Source organism: Ambystoma mexicanum, chromosome 13, assembly GCF_040938575.1.
Source record: "Ambystoma mexicanum isolate Mex_15411 chromosome 13, UKY_AmexF1_1, whole genome shotgun sequence".
Taxonomy (NCBI): domain Eukaryota; kingdom Metazoa; phylum Chordata; class Amphibia; order Caudata; family Ambystomatidae; genus Ambystoma; species Ambystoma mexicanum.
This window is the reverse complement of record NC_090938.1, coordinates 17,616,208-17,635,292: the sequence shown is the minus strand read 5'-3', so window position 1 is coordinate 17,635,292 and position 19,085 is coordinate 17,616,208. Positions and strand designations below refer to the sequence as shown.

At 53.2% G+C, this 19,085-nt stretch overlaps 1 protein-coding gene across 2 annotated transcripts in view; it reads right to left on the bottom strand.

Annotated features, from left to right (window-relative positions):
- Positions 1-913, bottom strand: part of FOXP4 (forkhead box P4) — a 332,784-nt gene extending 331,871 nt beyond the window's left edge. The window contains exon 1 of one of the 2 annotated variants that reach the window (XM_069633027.1): positions 583-913. The gene's annotated coding sequence lies outside the window, so the exon portion shown is untranslated. The remainder of the gene's footprint in view (positions 1-582) is intronic. The other variant, XM_069633028.1, reaches the window with a different exon arrangement.
- Between the last annotated feature and the right edge of the window lie 18,172 nt (positions 914-19,085).

Below are 19,085 nucleotides of genomic sequence, written 5' to 3'. Positions count from 1 at the left end.
TGGTCGCCCCCTCAGGCCCCCCTCGCCCCTGCAATCCCTCGCGCTGGAGTTGGGCTTCTTTTCACCTCTTTGTCTGAAGTTCGCCAAGAAAGCAATGAGCCAAGCGTGCGGCCGCTTACTGGGTAGCATCTGCCTTTAGGCCCCCCCACCGCCCCCACCTATGCTTTAAAAAAGTATAATATTCCATACCCCCTCACCCCCCCCGCGCCCCCATTCCCCACCCCCACAACACAAAAACCGAACAACCTGCTGCCTGCAGCCGCCACAATAGAAGCAGAGGGAGCCCGAGTGCCCACCGACATCAACACGTGAAAAAGTGACACGGGGAGAAAGTGAACCCCCCCGTCCCCCCACACGCCCTCTCTCTCCAGGAACTGCATTCGCACGAATTCAAAACAGAACCCCCCTCAGTCAATCCACCTGCTCGGTGTAGGGGCACGGGCACAGCCCTGGCACTGCATTTCCCTGCTGGGGGGACGGGGGGGGGGTGGATAAGGGGCACGGGAGAGTGAGGCAAAGGACGCAGGGGGTGGGCGGAGTGATAATAAACAATGCACGGAAGAACCATGAAAGTGCACTCACCAACCTGTTGGTGGGGTCCGCGGATCCGCCAGCTTCTCAGATCTCCTCCCGGGGGGGCATGGAGTAGTCCGGGGTCGTGGTAGTCCCGAGGGGGGGGCGGTGGGGGGTCTCCAGAGGTGGGAGCCCGAGCACGCTGCCTACTGCACGCTGCTCACACACTTGGATCTGCTGTGCTGGTGTCCCGGGCGAGGACCCCTCCTCCTCGTCGGTGCCCCCTTCTTCTGGGCTCCCTCCACTCTGCTCTCCTCCCCTTCCTGCCCTCCTCCCTCTCTCCCTGCTGCTCCTCGGTCCCATCCAGAGCTGGGCAGACTCTGGCCTCTGATGGCTGGGGCTGTGAGATGTGAGTGACTGAGGAGGGGGAGGGGGCGGGAGCGAGGAGGAGGAGGAGGGAGAAAGGAGGAGGAGAGGGGGGAAAAGAAAGAGACTTACTTCCAGTTCTACCATAATTCATCTAAAGCAGGTGCAGCCGGTTTCCTGCTGCTGGGCAAAGGAGCAGCTCGCGGCACGTGCTGCAGGATGGCCCCAGGGCCCAGCAAAACAACAGAGGACAGGGGAAAGTGCTCATTAAAAGACAGGGCCCCACAGAGGAGAGGGCCAGTCACAGGCGAAGGGCCAACAGAGGAGAGGGCCCCCTCAGGGTATGAGGAGAGAGGGGCCGATCAGACGAGGGTAGAGAAGTGCAGGGCCATCAGGACAGAGGGAAGTGCTCATCAAAAGACAGGGTCCCACAGAGGAGAGGGGCCGTCACAGGCGAAGGGCCAACAGAGGAGAGGGCCCATCCCAAGCAAGGGGCCAGCAGAGGAGAGAGCCCATCAGGGTATACAGGAGAGAACGGCCGATCAGAGGAGAGTAGAGAGGCGCAAGGCTATCAGGGCAGAGGAGGGGACTCAACAAAAGATAGTGGGCAACAGTGGAGAGAGCCCTTCAACAGAGATTGATTGATTGATATTTTATTTCTATCGCGCTCGTACACAGGTGTTTCAGAGCGCTACAAGACAAGGAAAGGGAGGGGAACAGGGGAGAACAAAACAGCGATCTTACTAGGCCCAGTGACAGTGAGAACGCGCAAGTGCATGGGAGAGGGGGGAGGGGAAAAGTGCATGGAAGGGGGGAGAAGTGGAAAGTGAGGAGCAGGGGAGAAACAGATAAATAACAATAAATAAATAATAAAGGCAAGAAACAGTGGTAATGCAGCCAGCAATTTGCAAGTGCTAGCCCACCAGAGGAATGAGGAGGGACCCTATCTGAGCAAAAGGCCCATCATCAGAGCGGGGAAATGAAATGACCGCTGAGCCCTGTGTGCTGTATGTTCTTACTGATTTAGGCACGCACAGATGTTACCTTAGGCATGGGTGCCGCATAACCATATCGCTGGACATTCTTATGTTCCCAAACTGGTCTTTGATTTTATGGAAAGCAGTAAGGAAGCCTCATTGCTGCTATTTTCCCGATTCCCCTTTCTCATAGGGTTATTTCGAAAGAGTACAATTGGAGTGTATTAACATGTCCATCTATGAATGGCAGCCACCTACCAGAAAATAACGTATAACGTTATTCTGTGTTCTGATAATCTGCCATTTCTGTTGTGACCACTAACATAGGTACTGCAAGTGCTTTTAAAAACTGTACATTGCAAACTTGTATTTGTCCTTCCTTCTTGGAAAGGGTTGCATTCAGATTGAAACCAATGCTCGGTTTGTTTGGTGAGCAGCACTGCAATGGGTAATTGTGTGTGCCAGGCACTGGTTTGTTAGTAGTGCGACTGGATATTTGGCAAAGTGTGCATAAACTCTAATAATGAACATAAAATAGACAAAAAGACATGCAGTTGTGGAGTCTGCAGCCTGGTCTTCTGCTGCCTTACAAGGTGTCTCTGAACCCCTGCACGCCCTCCGCAGTCCACAGTGACTAGCTCTGCCCTCTCACCCACCACGGTCCACAGTGACTATCTCTGCCCTCTCACCCACTGCAGTCCACAGTGGCTATCAATGCCCTCTCACCCTCCACAGTCCACAGTGACTATCTCTGCCCTCTCACCCACCGCAGACCACAGTGACGATCAATGCCCTCCCACCCACTGCAGTCCACAGTGACTATCAATGCCCTCTCACCCACCGCAGTCCACAGTGACTATCTCTGCCCTCTCACCCACCACAGTCCACAGTGACTATCTCTGCCCTCTCACTCACCGCAGTCCACAGTGACTAGCTCTGCCCTCTCACTCACTGGAGTCCATAGTGACTGTCTCTGCCCTCTCACCCACCACATTCCACAGTGACTATCTCTGCCCTCTCACCCACCGCAGTCCACAGTGACTATCTCTGCCCTCTCACCCACCACAGTCCACAGTGACGATCAATGCCCTCCCACCCACTGCAGTCCACAGTGACTATCAATGCCCTCTCACCCACCGCAGTGCACAGTGACTATCTCTGCCCTCTCACCCACCACAGTCCACAGTGACTATCTCTGCCCTCCCACCCACCGCAGTCCACAGTGACTATCTATGCCCTTTCACCCACCACAGTCCACAGTGACTATCAATGCCCTCCCACCCACCGCAGTCCACAGTGACTATCTCTGCCCTCTCACCCACCACGGTCCACAGTGACTATCTCTGCCCTCTCACCCACTGCAGTCCACAGAGGCTATCAATGCCCTCTCACCCTCCACAGTCCACAGTGACTATCTCTGCCCTCTCACCCACCGCAGACCACAGTGACAATCAATGCCCTCTCACCCACCGCAGTCCACAGTGACTATCTCTGCCCTCTCACCCACCACATCCACAGTGACCATCTCTGCCCTCTCACCCACAGCAGTCCACAGTGACTATCTCTGCCCTCTCACCCACTGGAGTCCATAGTGACTATCTCTGCCCTCTCACCCACCACAGTTCACAGTGACTATCTCTGCCCTCTCACCCACCGCAGTCCACAGTGACTATCTCTGCCCTCTCACCCACCACAGTCCACAGTGACGATCAATGCCCTCTCACCCACCGCAGTCCACAGTGACTATCTCTGCCCTCTCACCCACCACAGACCACAGTGACTATCTCTGCCCTCCCACCCACCGCAGTCCACAGTGACTATCTATGCCCTTTCACCCACCACAGTCCACAGTGACTATCAATGCCCTCCCACCCACTGCAGTCCACAGTGACTATCTCTGCCCTCTCACCCACCGCAGTCCACAGTGACTATGTCCTCTCACCCTCTGCAGTCCACAGTGACTATCTACGCCCTCTCACCCACCGCAGTCCACAGTGACTATCTATGCCCTCTCACCCACCACAGTCCACAGTGACTATCTCTGCCCTCTCACCCACTGCAGTCCACAGTGACTTTCTATGCCCCCTCACCCACCGCAGTCCACAGTGACTATGTCCTCTCACCCTCTGCAGTCCACAGTGACTATCTACGCACTCTCACCCACCGCAGTCCACAGTGACTATCTATGCCCTCTCACCCACCACAGTCCACAGTTACTATCTCTGCCCTCTCACCCACTGCAGTCCACAGTGGCTATCTATGCCCTCTCATCCACAGCAGTCACCACCGAAGTACAAAGTGACTATCAATGCCCTCCCACCCACCGCAGTACACAGTGACTATCTATGCCCTTTCACCCACCACAGTCCACAGTGACTATCAATGCCCTCCCACCCACCACAGTCCACAGTGACCATAGCTGCCCTCTCACCGACCGCAGTCCACAGTGACTATGTCCTCTCAGCCTCTGCAGTCCACAGTGACTATCAATGTCCTCTGACCCACCACAGTCCACAGTGACTATGCCCTATCACCCACCGCAGTCCAGAGTGGCTATCTCTGCCGTCTCACCCACCGCAGTCCAAAGTGACTATCTATGCCCTCTCACACACCGCAGTCCAAAGTGACTATCTATTCCCTCTCACCCACTGCAGTCCACAGTGACTATCTTTGCCCCCTCACCCACCGCAGTTCACAGTGACTATGCCCTCTCACCCACCACAGTCCACAGTGACTATCTATGCCATCTCACCCACCGCAGTCCACAGTGACTATCTATGCCCTCTCACCCACCGCAGTCCTAAGTGACTATCTATGCCCTCTCACCCACTGCAGTCCACAGTGACTATCTTTGCCCCCTCACCCACTGCAGTCCACAGTGACTATCTATGCCCTCTCACCCAACGCAGTCCACAGTGACTATCTATGCCCTCTCACCCACCGCAGTCCTAAGTGACTATCTTTGCCCCCTCACCCACTGCAGTCCACAGTGACTATCTATGCCCTCTCACCCAACGCAGTCCACAGTGACTATCTATGCCCTCTCACCCACCGCAGTCCTAAGTGACTATCTATGCCCTCTCACCCACTGCAGTCCACAGTGACTATCTTTGCCCCCTCACCCACCGCAGTCCACAGTGACTATGCCCTCTCACCCACCGCAGTCCACAGTGACTATCTATGCCCTCTCACCTACCACAGTCCACAGTGACTATCTCTGCCCTCTCACCCACTGCAGTCCACAGTGACTTTCTATGCCCCTTCACCCACCGCAGTCCACAGTAACTATGCCCTCTCACCCATCTCAGTCCACAGTGACTATCTCTGCCCTCTCACCCACTGCAGTCCACAGTGACTATCTCTGCCCTCTCACCCACCACAGTCCACAGTAACTATCTCTGCCCTCTCACCCACCACAGTCCACAGTAACTATCTCTGCCCTCTCACCCACTGCAGTCCACAGTGACTCTCTATGCCCTCTCACCCATGGCAGTCCACAGTGACTATCTGTGCCCTCTCACCCACTGCAGTCCACAGTGACTATCTATGCCCTCTCACCCACCACAGTTAGGGCCAATGAGGTAAGGCCCAGAGAGAAGGCCATCCCCCTGACTGAGCTGACCAAGCGCAGCCACGCAGCCAGGCGACGTCCTTATGCCCAGAAACTTCTGCAATTCATCTTGCCTCTAGTGCCCCTCGGGCTAACTCAACTAGCAGTGCTTGACCACCTGCAATGGAAGGTAATCCACGCTACCTGCACCACCTTTAATGTACTTTATTGACTCTGAGATACAGCGCTCTCCTTACCGTCTATAGTGCTCGCCCCCAGTTTGCTACCAACGTGCTCACCTGCAGCACCCCTGTTTAACACCTGCCATACTGCCTATGCTTTACCTGCTGTGCTTCCTTATTGCGCCTGCCTCAGACTAATGTGCGCGATTCTTGAGTTAGTCTGCCTACCTCCTGCATTATCCAAACTTGCTGCGCACATATTCTGATCTGCTCCACATGTATGCTTCATCGCTCTTCTGCCTGATAATGCTCGAGGTGCAAAGCCTGCTTGACGTGCCACACTTTTGAATGGTGCCTTGTGTACTCTGCACTGCTCCTTACTTGATGCAAGTGTAGTGTACTTGCATAACCTAATCTGCTGTGCCTCACTAATGATTGGTGCCCCATGTATGTTGCATTGCTCTTTGCCTGATATGCCCACATTTGCTGCAAGCCTGGTATCTGCTTTGCCTTTTGTACCTCTGCTATGAATGTGCCCACTCATTCACCCAGTACTGCCTAGAATGCCGCATTGCTACAACTGTACCCTCTGACCTTTTTGAGACCCTTTTGGTCGCCTACCATGGCACCCTGTGACCTATCCGAGACTCTTTTGGTCGCCTACCATTGCACCCTGTGACCTATCCTAGACCCTTTTGGTCACCTACCATTGCACCCAGTGACCTATCCGAGACCCCTTGGTAGCTTGCCTCTGCATCCTGTTACCTATTTAAGACCCTTGGGTCGCCTGCCTTTCACGTTGCTAACTACTCTAAGTCATGCATTTTAGTCCATATTGTGATTCTTGAATATCATGATCCATATCACTAGATGAACCCCTGGCTATAACTAGCCACCCGCAATCTATATTGCGACACCCTAGCCAGACATCCTAGCGAAGTAAGGGAAGTAACTTGAACCATTTAACCACTCTAACTACCATGTGTAGAAACCTGACCTCCCTGATCCTCCTAACTACAATCATGGCCTTTGCTACCTACAGCACTACCCGCCCCCATAGACAGAAACCTGAGACTTAGGGCAAGACTACCTTGCATTTATGAACCCAAAAAAAATAGCGCAAACAATACTGTTAGATCCCCAACTATACAGACGCACTTGGATAAGCAAATTCAAGCCACGAAACACTCAACTCCGACCCCGAATCCTACTCACTTTCATAAAAAGAAACACCCGAGTCGAAACAAGCACACGGATAAATCTGCAAGCCATCCTATTCCTAAGAATACTGTATCACTTACTGGATCCCTTATCAATGCCAGATCCATGGTAGCCCATGCAACTGAAATTGCTGACATGCTAAACAACAGCAGCATCGACCTCCTTGCCTTAACAGAAACGAGGCAGCAGGACCCTCCCTGATGCTAGCCGTACCTGACAATTACCAGATCCACAGAGTAGACAGACCCAATGCTAAAGGCGGTGGCCTAGCCATCATCGCTAAAACTACTTTGCCTATCGGACTCACCACCTCACCTCCCTGTGCTTCCTGCGAAGTACTCTCAGCAAAATTGCAACTCTCTAATAACCGCACGCTAACTATTCACTTGATCTATAGGCCCCCAGGTCCCTTGGGAACCTTCGAAGATGACCTTACCACCCTCATAGCTAACAATACCCAAAATCACTCGCAAACGCTGTTGCTGGGCGACTTTAACATTGGCTTCAATGAGCCAGATAATAAAAATGCCCTCTCTATAACAGCCATCCTAAACGACCACGGCCTTACCCAAAAAGTCCTCACCCCCACACATGTTAAAGGTAGAACCCTTGACTGGGTATCTGAACTTAACTGCAACATAGTCATTACTGACATCATCCCTCAACCATGGACCGACCACTATCTAATAAATTTCACTGCCACACTTGACCTCCTCAGCCCTAAAATTATCAAAATGATACCACCACTCCCCACCAGAAGTAAAAAAGACATTACCACAGAAAAACGCATCCCCCTCCTCCTGCCGACTATCAATGGCCTGGATAACAATACTGACCCAGGCACCCTAGTAGACACCTTTAATAAAGCGATGTCTCATGCACTAGATACTATTGCACCACCCAAACTACGCAAAGCTAAACAAGAAGCCCTCCTTAATGCTTGGTTCACACCCCAGCTTAAGGACCTTAGAAAGCAGAAACAAAAACTCCAAACTATCTGGCGCAATTCACCTACTGACGACAACAAAGTTAACTTAACTCAATTCACCAAATATTACAAGACAGAAATTATCAATATAAAAAAAAATGTATTCAATGACAGAATTACTAATGCCAAATCTAATACCAAGGAACTTTTTGCCATCCTCCGGGAAATGGAATCCCCCATCCAACCAACTGACACGGTCCCCAAGGACAAGATATGGTGCACTAACATACAGAACGCCCTATCGAATAAAATTTCCACCCTCCAGCTTAAAATAACTAATAAAAAGGACGCCCTCTCTCCTACTGATCAACAAGCACCTCTAGTGACTGAACCTCCTAATACTTTCCTCCCTTCAAACCTATCTCCATCATCGACACTGAAAAGGTTATCCTCTCACGGAAGCCTTCCAACTGTAAGGGCGACAGTTGCCCAGCTCAAATAATAAAGGACGCAGCCAGAGATTTAGCCCCGTTTATCTCGAAACTCATTAACTCCTCTTTCAAATCCAACACAGTGCCAGCTAACCTAAAAGAATCCTGGGTCCTCCCCCTTCTTAAGAAACAAACCCTTGATCCATCCATCCCAACTAATTATAGGCCTATCACCACTGTACCTTTCCTACTCAAAATCATCGATAGAGTAGCCTATCTCCAAATTCAAGATTACTTAGAAGCTAATCATCTACTAGGCTCGCGCCAATCGGGCTTCCGCCCTCTCCATGGCACTGAAACAGCGTTGATAGATCTTAAAACTAAAATTGAGGAATTCAAGGATAGTGGAAAAACAGCGCTGCTACTCCTACTGGACTTGTCAGCAGCTTTTGATTTGGTGGATCATGCAGTTTTATGCAACCACCTCAAGCTCGCTGCCAATTTCACAGGGGAAGCTATAGCATGGGTCCAATCCTTTCTAGCCAACCGGACCATGAGAGTCTTTTCCACCTCTACCTGTGCCGATCCCATCCAAATTACATGTGGAGTCCCACAGGGCTCCTGTGTCTCACCCACTATGTACAACATTTTCACCAAGCCATTGTTCGACAAGTTGGACAGGCTGGGTGTCACCTACACAAATTATGCAGATGACACCCAGATCCTCATACCCCTTTCGGGCAACTATGAAGTGGACCTGGCTATGGTGAATAAAATATACATCCTCATTCAGGCATGGATGGCCACCCATGGCCTCTGCCTGAACGACGATAAAACAGAAATCCTGCTCCTCGGATCAGACCTTAACCTAACTAAACTCACCCCGGACTATGCCTCATTTAACATCGACAATAATACTATTAAGGTTATGCGAGAGGTTAAAACTCTAGGTTTTTACCTCGACTCAGCTCTCACCCTTAAAAAGCAAGTGAACTCCCTCGCCTCTACAACCACCTACACGTGTAAACTCATCCGTGCTGCTAGACCATTCCTGTCCAGTGCCAGCTGCCTCACCTTGGCCAATGCCCTTGTCATGTCCAGACTGGACTATTGCAACGCCCTATACTCAGGTGCAAATAAGTCGGTCATTGACAAACTCCAGAGACTTCAAAATAATGCCCTAAGAGCAGCTTTGAACATCCCACGCAGAGAGCATATCTCCAAACACAGGACTGAGGTCCACTGGCTAAAGATAAAGGACAGAATCCTCCTTAAAACTATTTCTCTCACATCCAAATGCCTCAACAATCAAGCACCCCCTACCTAGCTGAAAGAATCAACTGGAGACCCTCAAACCGACTGACGAGATCTGCCAACACCTTCTTACTTGAAGTCCCGAGATAAAAACTCACCACAGCGGGTGGATCTAGCTTCCCTGTTAGAGCTGCACAATCATGGAACATACGCCCACTTGACCTCAGACACCCATTACCCTACACTAGATTTAGATGTAACGCTCTCAAATGGCTGCACAACAATGATATGTAACGATATTCACCCTTATCTAGCTGATCATGTTATACATATGTTAAGACAGTATTCTTCTACGCTTACCCATCTTGATCCTATATGTACTGTATCACTTGTATCATTTGTTGTAAGTTACCTCTATTTTTTAATAGCCTGTGTCAGGCACTGGAACTAAGTTTCGAGTCTACTTGTATTGTTGCGCCCAGCTGCCCAAGGGCTTGGAGCACATTATCAAATAAACAAACAAACAATCAAACAAACAAACAGTCCACAGTGATGCTCTCTGCCCTCCCACCTACTGCAGTCCACAGTTACTATCTCTGCCCCCTCACCCACCACAGTCCACAGTGACTATCTCTGCCCTCTCACCCACCACAGTCCACAGTGACTATCTATGCCCTCTCACCCACCACAGTCCACATTGACTATCTCTGCCCTCTCACCCACTGCAGTCCACAGTGACTTTCTATGCCCCCTCACCCACCGCAGACCACCGTAACTATGCCCTCTCACCCATCTCAGTCCACAGTGACAATCTATGCCCTCTCACCCACCGCAGTCCACAGTGACTATCTCTGCCCCCTCACCCACCACAGTCCACAGTAACTATCTCTGCCCTCTCACCCACTGCCGTCCACAGTGACTATGCCCTCTCACCCACCGCAGTCCACAGTGACTATCTATGCCCCCTCACCCAGCGCAGTGCACAGTGACTATCTTTGCCCTCTCACCCACCTCAGTCCACAGTGACTATCTCTGCCCTCTCACCCACCACAGTCCACAGTAACTATCTCTGCCCTCTCACCTACCGCAGTCCACATTGACTATCTATCCCCTCTCACCCACTGCAGTCCAGAGTGACTATCTATGCCCTTTCACCCACCACAGTCCACAGTGACTGTCTATGCCCTCTCACCCATCACAGTCCACCGTGACTATCTATGCCCTCCCACCCATTGCAGTTCACAGTGACTATCTATGCCCTCTCACCCACCACAGTCCACAGTGACTATCACTGCCCTCTCACCCACCGCTGTCCACAGTGACTATCTCTGCCATCTCACCCACCACAGTCCACAGTGACTACCTATGCCCTCTCACCCACAGCAGTCCCCAGTGACTATCACTGCCCTCTCACCCACCGCTGTCCACAATGACTATCTCTGCCATCTCACTCACCACAGTCCACAGTGACTCTCAATGCCCTCTCAGCCACTGCAGTCCACAGTGACTATGCCCTCTCACCCACTGCACTCCACAGTGACTATCTATGCCCTATCACCCACCGCAGTCCACAGTGGCTATCTCTGCCGTCTCACCCACCACAGTTCAAAGTGACTATCTATGCCCTATCACCCACCGCAATCCACAGTGACTATCTCTGCCCTCTCACCCACCGCAGTCCACAGTGACTATCTATGCCCTCTCACCCACAGCAGTCACCACCGCAGTCCACAGTGGCTATCTTTGCCCTCTCATCCACAGCAGTCACCACCGAAGTCCAAAGTGACTATCTCTGCCATCTCACCCACCGCAGTCTACAGTGACTATCTATGCCCTCTTACCCACCGCAGTCCACAGTGACTCTCAATGCCCTCTCAGCCACTGCAGTCCACAGTGACTATGCCCTCTCACCCACTGCAGTCCACAGTGACTATCTATGCCCTCTCACCCACAGCAGTCACCACCGCAGTCCACAGTGGCTATCTTTGCCCTCTCATCCACAGCAGTCACCACCAAAGTCCAAAGTGACTATCTCTGCCATCTCAGCAACCGCAGTCTACAGTGACTATCTATGCCCTCTCACCCACCGCAGTCCACAGTGACTCTCAATGACCTCTCAGACACTGCAGTCCACAGTGACTATGCCTTCTCACCTACTGCAGTCCACAGTGACTATGCTCTCGCATCCACAGCAGTCCACAGTGACTATCTCTGCCATCTCGCCCACCGCAGTCCACAGTGACTATCTATGCCCTCTCACCCACTGCAGTCCAAAGTGACTATCAATGCCCTCTCAGCCACCATAGTCCAAAGTGGCTATCTATGCCCTATCACCCACCGCAGTCCACAGTGACTATCTCTGCCCTCTCACCCACTGCAGTCCACAGTGACTATCTCTGCCCTCCCACCCACCACAGTCCACAGTGACTATCTCTGCCCTCTCACCCACTGCAGTCCACAGTGACTATGCCCTCTCACCCATCGCAGTCCACAGCGACTATCTCTGCCCTCCCACCCACTGTAGTCCACAGTGACTATCTATGCCCTCTCACCCACCACAGTCCACAGTGACTATCTCTGCCCTCTCACCCACCGCAGTCCACAGTGACTATTCCCTCTCACCCACTGCAGTTCACAGTGACTATGTCCTCTCAACCTCTGCAGTTCACAGTGACTATCTATGCCCTCTCACTCACCGCAGTCCACAGTTGCTATCTCTGCCCTCTCACCCACCACAGTCCACAGTGACTATCTGTGCCCTCTCACCCACTGCAGTCCACAGTGACTATCTATGCCTTCTCACCCACTGCAGTGTACAGTGACTATCTCTGCCATCTCACCCACCGCAGTCTACAGTGAGTATCTATGCCCTCTCACCCACCGCAGTCCACAGTGACTCTCAATGCCCTCTCAGACACTGCAATCCACAGTGACTATGCCTTCTCACCTACTGCAGTCCACAGTGACTATGCCCTCTCTCCCACAGCAGTCCACAGTGACTATCTCTGCCATCTCACCCACCGCAGTCCACAGTGACTATCTATGCCCTCTCACCCACCGCAGTCCACAGTGACTATCAATGCCCTCTCAGCCACCACAGTCCACAGTGACTATTCCCTCTCACCCACTGCAGTCCACAGTGACTATCTATGCCCTATCACCCACCCCAGTCCACAGTGGCTATCTCTGCCGTCTCGCCCACCGCAGTCCAAAGTGACTATCTATGCCCTATCACCCACTGCAGTCCACAGTGACTATCTCTGCCCTCTCACCCACTGCAGTCCACAGTGACTATTCCCTCTCACCCACTGCAGTCCACAGTGACTATCTATGCCCTATCACCCACCCCAGTTCACAGTGGCTATCTCTGCCGTCTCACCCACCTCAGTCCAAAGTGACTATCTATGCCCTATCACCCACCGCAGTCCACAGTGACTATCTCTGCCCTCTCACCCACTGCAGTCCACAGTGACTATCTCTGCCCTCGCACCCACCACAGTCCACAGTGACTATCTCTGCCCTCTCACCCACCGCAATCCACAGTGACTATGCCCTCTCACCCACCGCAGTCCACAGTGACTATCTCTGCCTTCCCACTCACTGCAGTCCGCAGTGACTATATATGCCCTCTCACCCATCACAGTCCACAGTGACTATCTCTGCCCTCTCACCCACCGCAGTCCACAGTGAGTATGCCCTCTTACCCACTGCAGTCCACAGTGACTATGTCCTCTCAACCTCTGCAGTCCACAGTGACTATCTTTGCCCTCTCACCCACCGCAGTCCACAGTTGCTATCTTTGCCCACTCACCCAGGACAGTCCACAGTGACTATCTTTGCCCTCTCACCAACAGCAGTCCACAGTGACTATCTATGCCTTCTCACCCGTTGCAGTGTACAGTGACTATCTATGCCTTCTCACCCAGCGCAGTCCACAGTGACTATCTATGCCCTCTCACCCACCACAGTCCACAGTGACGATCTCTGCCCTCCCACCTACTGCAGTCCAAAGTTACTATCTCTGCCCCCTTACTCACCGCAGTACACAGTGACTATGTCTGCCCTCTCACCCACTGCAGTCCAGAGTGGCTATCTATGCCCTTTCACCCACCGTAGTCCACAGTGACTGTCTATGCCCCCTCACCCATCGCAGTCCACAGTGTCTATCTATGCCCTCCCACCCACTGCAGTTCACAGTGACTATCTATGCCCTCTCACCCACCACAGTCCACAGTGACTATCTCTGCCATCTCACCCACCACAGTACACAGTGACTACATATGCCTTCTTGCCCACCGCAGTCCACAGTGACTATGCCTTCTCACCCACAGCAGTCCACAGTGATTATCTCTGCCATCTCACCCACCGCAGTCCACAGTGACTATGAATGTACTCTGACCCACCGCAGTCCACAGTGACTATGCCATATCACCCACCGCAGTCCAGAGTGGCTATCTCTGCCGTCTCACCCACCGCAGTCCAAAGTGACTATCTTTGCCCCCTCACCCACCGCAGTTCACAGTGACTATGCCCTCTCACCCACTGCTGTCCACAGTGACTATGCCCTCTCACCAACCACAGTCCACAGTGACTATGCCCTCTCACCCACTGCAGTCCACAGTGACTATCTATGCCCTCTCACCCAACGCAGTCCACAGTGACTATCTATGCCCTCTCACCCACCGCAGTCCACAGTGACTATGTCCTCTCAGCCTCTGCAGTCCACAGTGACTATCTACGCCCTCTCATCCACCGCAGTCCACAGTGGCTATCTCTGCCCTCTCACCCACCGCAGTCCACAGTGACTCTCTATGCCCTCTCACCCACAGCAGTCCACAGTGACTATCTGTGCGCTCTCAACCACTGCAGTCCACAGTGACTATCTATGCCTTCACACCTACCGCAGTCCACAGTGACTATCTATGCCTTCTCACCCACTGCAGTGTACAGTGACTATCTCTGCCCTCTCAACCACTGCAGTCCATAGTGACTATCTTTGCCCCCTCACCCACCGCAGTCCACAGTGACTATGCCCTCTCACCCACTGCTGTCCACAGTGACTATGCCCTCTCACCCACCACAGTCCACAGTGGCTATCTATGCCCTCTCATCCACAGCAGTCACCACCGAAGTACAAAGTGACTATCAATGCCCTCCCACCCACCGCAGTACACAGTGACTATCTATGCCCTTTCACCCACCACAGTCCACAGTGACTATCAGTGCCCTCCCACCCACCACAGTCCACAGTGACCATAGCTGCCCTCTCACCCACCGCAGTCCACAGTGACTATGTCCTCTCAGCCTCTGCAGTCCACAGTGACTATCTACGCCCTCTCATCCACCGCAGTCCACAGTGGCTATCTCTGCCCTCTCACCCACCGCAGTCCACAGTGACTCTCTATGCCCTCTCACCCACAGCAGTCCACAGTGACTATCTGTGCGCTCTCAACCACTGCAGTCCACAGTGACTATCTATGCCTTCACACCTACCGCAGTCCACAGTGACTATCTATGCCCTCTCACCCACCACAGTCCACAGTGACGATCTCTGCCCTCCCACCTACTGCAGTCCACAGTTACTATCTCTGCCCCCTCACCCACCGCAGTCCACAGTAACTATGCCCTCTCACCCATCTCAGTCCACAGTGACAATCTATGCCCTCTCACCCACCGCAGTCCACAGTGGCGATCTCTGCACTCTCACCTACCGCAGTCCACAGTGACTCTCTATGCCCTCTCACCCACAGCAGTCCACAGTGACTATCTGTGCCCTCTCAACCACCGCAGTCCACAGTGACTATCTATGCCCTCTCACCCACCACAGTCCACAGTAACGATCTCTGCCCTCCCACCTACTGCAGTCCACAGTTACTATCTCTGCCCCCTTACTCACCGCAGTGCACAGTGACTATATCTGCCCTCTCACCCACTGCAGTCCAGAGTGGCTATCTATGCCCTTTCACCCACCGTAGTCCACAGTGACTGTCTATGCCCTCTCACCCATCGCAGTCTACAGTGACTATCTATGCCCTCCCACCCACTGCAGTTCACAGTGACTATGTCCTCTCAACCTCTGCAGTTCACAGTGACTATCTATGCCCTCTCACTCACCGCAGTCCACAGTTGCTATCTCTGCCCTCTCACCCACCACAGTCCACAGTGACTATCTGTGCCCTCTCACCCACTGCAGTCCACAGTGACTATCTATGCCTTCTCACCCACTGCAGTGTACAGTGACTATCTCTGCCATCTCACCCACCGCAGTCTACAGTGAGTATCTATGCCCTCTCACCCACCGCAGTCCACAGTGACTCTCAATGCCCTCTCAGACACTGCAATCCACAGTGACTATGCCTTCTCACCTACTGCAGTCCACAGTGACTATGCCCTCTCTCCCACAGCAGTCCACAGTGACTATCTCTGCCATCTCACCCACCGCAGTCCACAGTGACTATCTATGCCCTCTCACCCACCGCAGTCCACAGTGACTATCAATGCCCTCTCAGCCACCACAGTCCACAGTGACTATTCCCTCTCACCCACTGCAGTCCACAGTGACTATCTATGCCCTATCACCCACCCCAGTCCACAGTGGCTATCTCTGCCGTCTCGCCCACCGCAGTCCAAAGTGACTATCTATGCCCTATCACCCACTGCAGTCCACAGTGACTATCTCTGCCCTCTCACCCACTGCAGTCCACAGTGACTATTCCCTCTCACCCACTGCAGTCCACAGTGACTATCTATGCCCTATCACCCACCCCAGTTCACAGTGGCTATCTCTGCCGTCTCACCCACCTCAGTCCAAAGTGACTATCTATGCCCTATCACCCACCGCAGTCCACAGTGACTATCTCTGCCCTCTCACCCACTGCAGTCCACAGTGACTATCTCTGCCCTCGCACCCACCACAGTCCACAGTGACTATCTCTGCCCTCTCACCCACCGCAATCCACAGTGACTATGCCCTCTCACCCACCGCAGTCCACAGTGACTATCTCTGCCTTCCCACTCACTGCAGTCCGCAGTGACTATATATGCCCTCTCACCCATCACAGTCCACAGTGACTATCTCTGCCCTCTCACCCACCGCAGTCCACAGTGAGTATGCCCTCTTACCCACTGCAGTCCACAGTGACTATGTCCTCTCAACCTCTGCAGTCCACAGTGACTATCTTTGCCCTCTCACCCACCGCAGTCCACAGTTGCTATCTTTGCCCACTCACCCAGGACAGTCCACAGTGACTATCTTTGCCCTCTCACCAACAGCAGTCCACAGTGACTATCTATGCCTTCTCACCCGTTGCAGTGTACAGTGACTATCTATGCCTTCTCACCCAGCGCAGTCCACAGTGACTATCTATGCCCTCTCACCCACCACAGTCCACAGTGACGATCTCTGCCCTCCCACCTACTGCAGTCCAAAGTTACTATCTCTGCCCCCTTACTCACCGCAGTACACAGTGACTATGTCTGCCCTCTCACCCACTGCAGTCCAGAGTGGCTATCTATGCCCTTTCACCCACCGTAGTCCACAGTGACTGTCTATGCCCCCTCACCCATCGCAGTCCACAGTGTCTATCTATGCCCTCCCACCCACTGCAGTTCACAGTGACTATCTATGCCCTCTCACCCACCACAGTCCACAGTGACTATCACTGCCCTCTCACCCACCGCTGTCCACAGTGACTATCTCTGCCATCTCACCCACCACAGTACACAGTGACTACATATGCCTTCTTGCCCACCGCAGTCCACAGTGACTATGCCTTCTCACCCACAGCAGTCCACAGTGATTATCTCTGCCATCTCACCCACCGCAGTCCACAGTGACTATGAATGTACTCTGACCCACCGCAGTCCACAGTGACTATGCCATATCACCCACCGCAGTCCAGAGTGGCTATCTCTGCCGTCTCACCCACCGCAGTCCAAAGTGACTATCTTTGCCCCCTCACCCACCGCAGTTCACAGTGACTATGCCCTCTCACCCACTGCTGTCCACAGTGACTATGCCCTCTCACCAACCACAGTCCACAGTGACTATGCCCTCTCACCCACTGCAGTCCACAGTGACTATCTATGCCCTCTCACCCAACGCAGTCCACAGTGACTATCTATGCCCTCTGACCCACCGCAGTCCTAAGTGACTATCTATGCCCTCTCAACCACTGCAGTCCATAGTGACTATCTTTGCCCCCTCACCCACCGCAGTCCACAGTGACTATGCCCTCTCACCCACTGCTGTCCACAGTGACTATGCCCTCTCACCCACCACAGTCCACAGTGGCTATCTATGCCCTCTCATCCACAGCAGTCACCACCAAAGTACAAAGTGACTATCAATGCCCTCCCACCCACCGCAGTACACAGTGACTATCTATGCCCTTTCACCCACCACAGTCCACAGTGACTATCAATGCCCTCCCACCCACCACAGTCCACAGTGACCATAGCTGCCCTCTCACCCACCGCAGTCCACAGTGACTATGTCCTCTCAGCCTCTGCAGTCCACAGTGACTATCTACGCCCTCTCATCCACCGCAGTCCACAGTGGCTATCTCTGCCCTCTCACCCACCGCAGTCCACAGTGACTCTCTATGCCCTCTCACCCACAGCAGTCCACAGTGACTATCTGTGCGCTCTCAACCACTGCAGTCCACAGTGACTATCTATGCCTTCACACCTACCGCAGTCCACAGTGACTATCTATGCCCTCTCACCCACCACAGTCCACAGTGACGATCTCTGCCCTCCCACCTACTGCAGTCCACAGTTACTATCTCTGCCCCCTCACCCACCGCAGTCCACAGTAACTATGCCCTCTCACCCATCTCAGTCCACAGTGACAATCTATGCCCTCTCACCCACCGCAGTCCACAGTGGCGATCTCTGCACTCTCACCTACCGCAGTCCACAGTGACTCTCTATGCCCTCTCACCCACAGCAGTCCACAGTGACTATCTGTGCCCTCTCAACCACCGCAGTCCACAGTGACTATCTATGCCCTCTCACCCACCACAGTCCACAGTAACGATCTCTGCCCTCCCACCTACTGCAGTCCACAGTTACTATCTCTGCCCCCTTACTCACCGCAGTGCACAGTGACTATATCTGCCCTCTCACCCACTGCAGTCCAGAGTGGCTATCTATGCCCTTTCACCCACCGTAGTCCACAGTGACTGTCTATGCCCTCTCACCCATCGCAGTCTACAGTGACTATCTATGCCCTCCCACCCACTGCAGTTCACAGTGACTATCTATGCCCTCTCACCCACCACAGTCCACAGTGACTATCACTGCCCTCTCACCCACCGCTGTCCACAGTGACAATCTCTGCCATCTCACCCACCACAGTACACAGTGACTACCTATGCCTTCTCGCCCACCGCAGTCCAAAGTGACTATGCCATCTCACCCACCGCAGTCCACAATGACTATCTATGCCCTCTCACCCACTGCAGTCCACAGTGATTATCAATGCCCTCTGACCAACCGCAGTCCAAAGTGACTATCTATTCCAGCTCACCCACTGCAGTCCACAGTGACTATCTTTGCCCCTCACCCACCGCAGTTCACAGTGGGTATGCCCTCTCACCCACTGCTGTCCACGGTGACTATGCCCTCTCACCCACCACAGTCCACAGTGACTATGCTCTC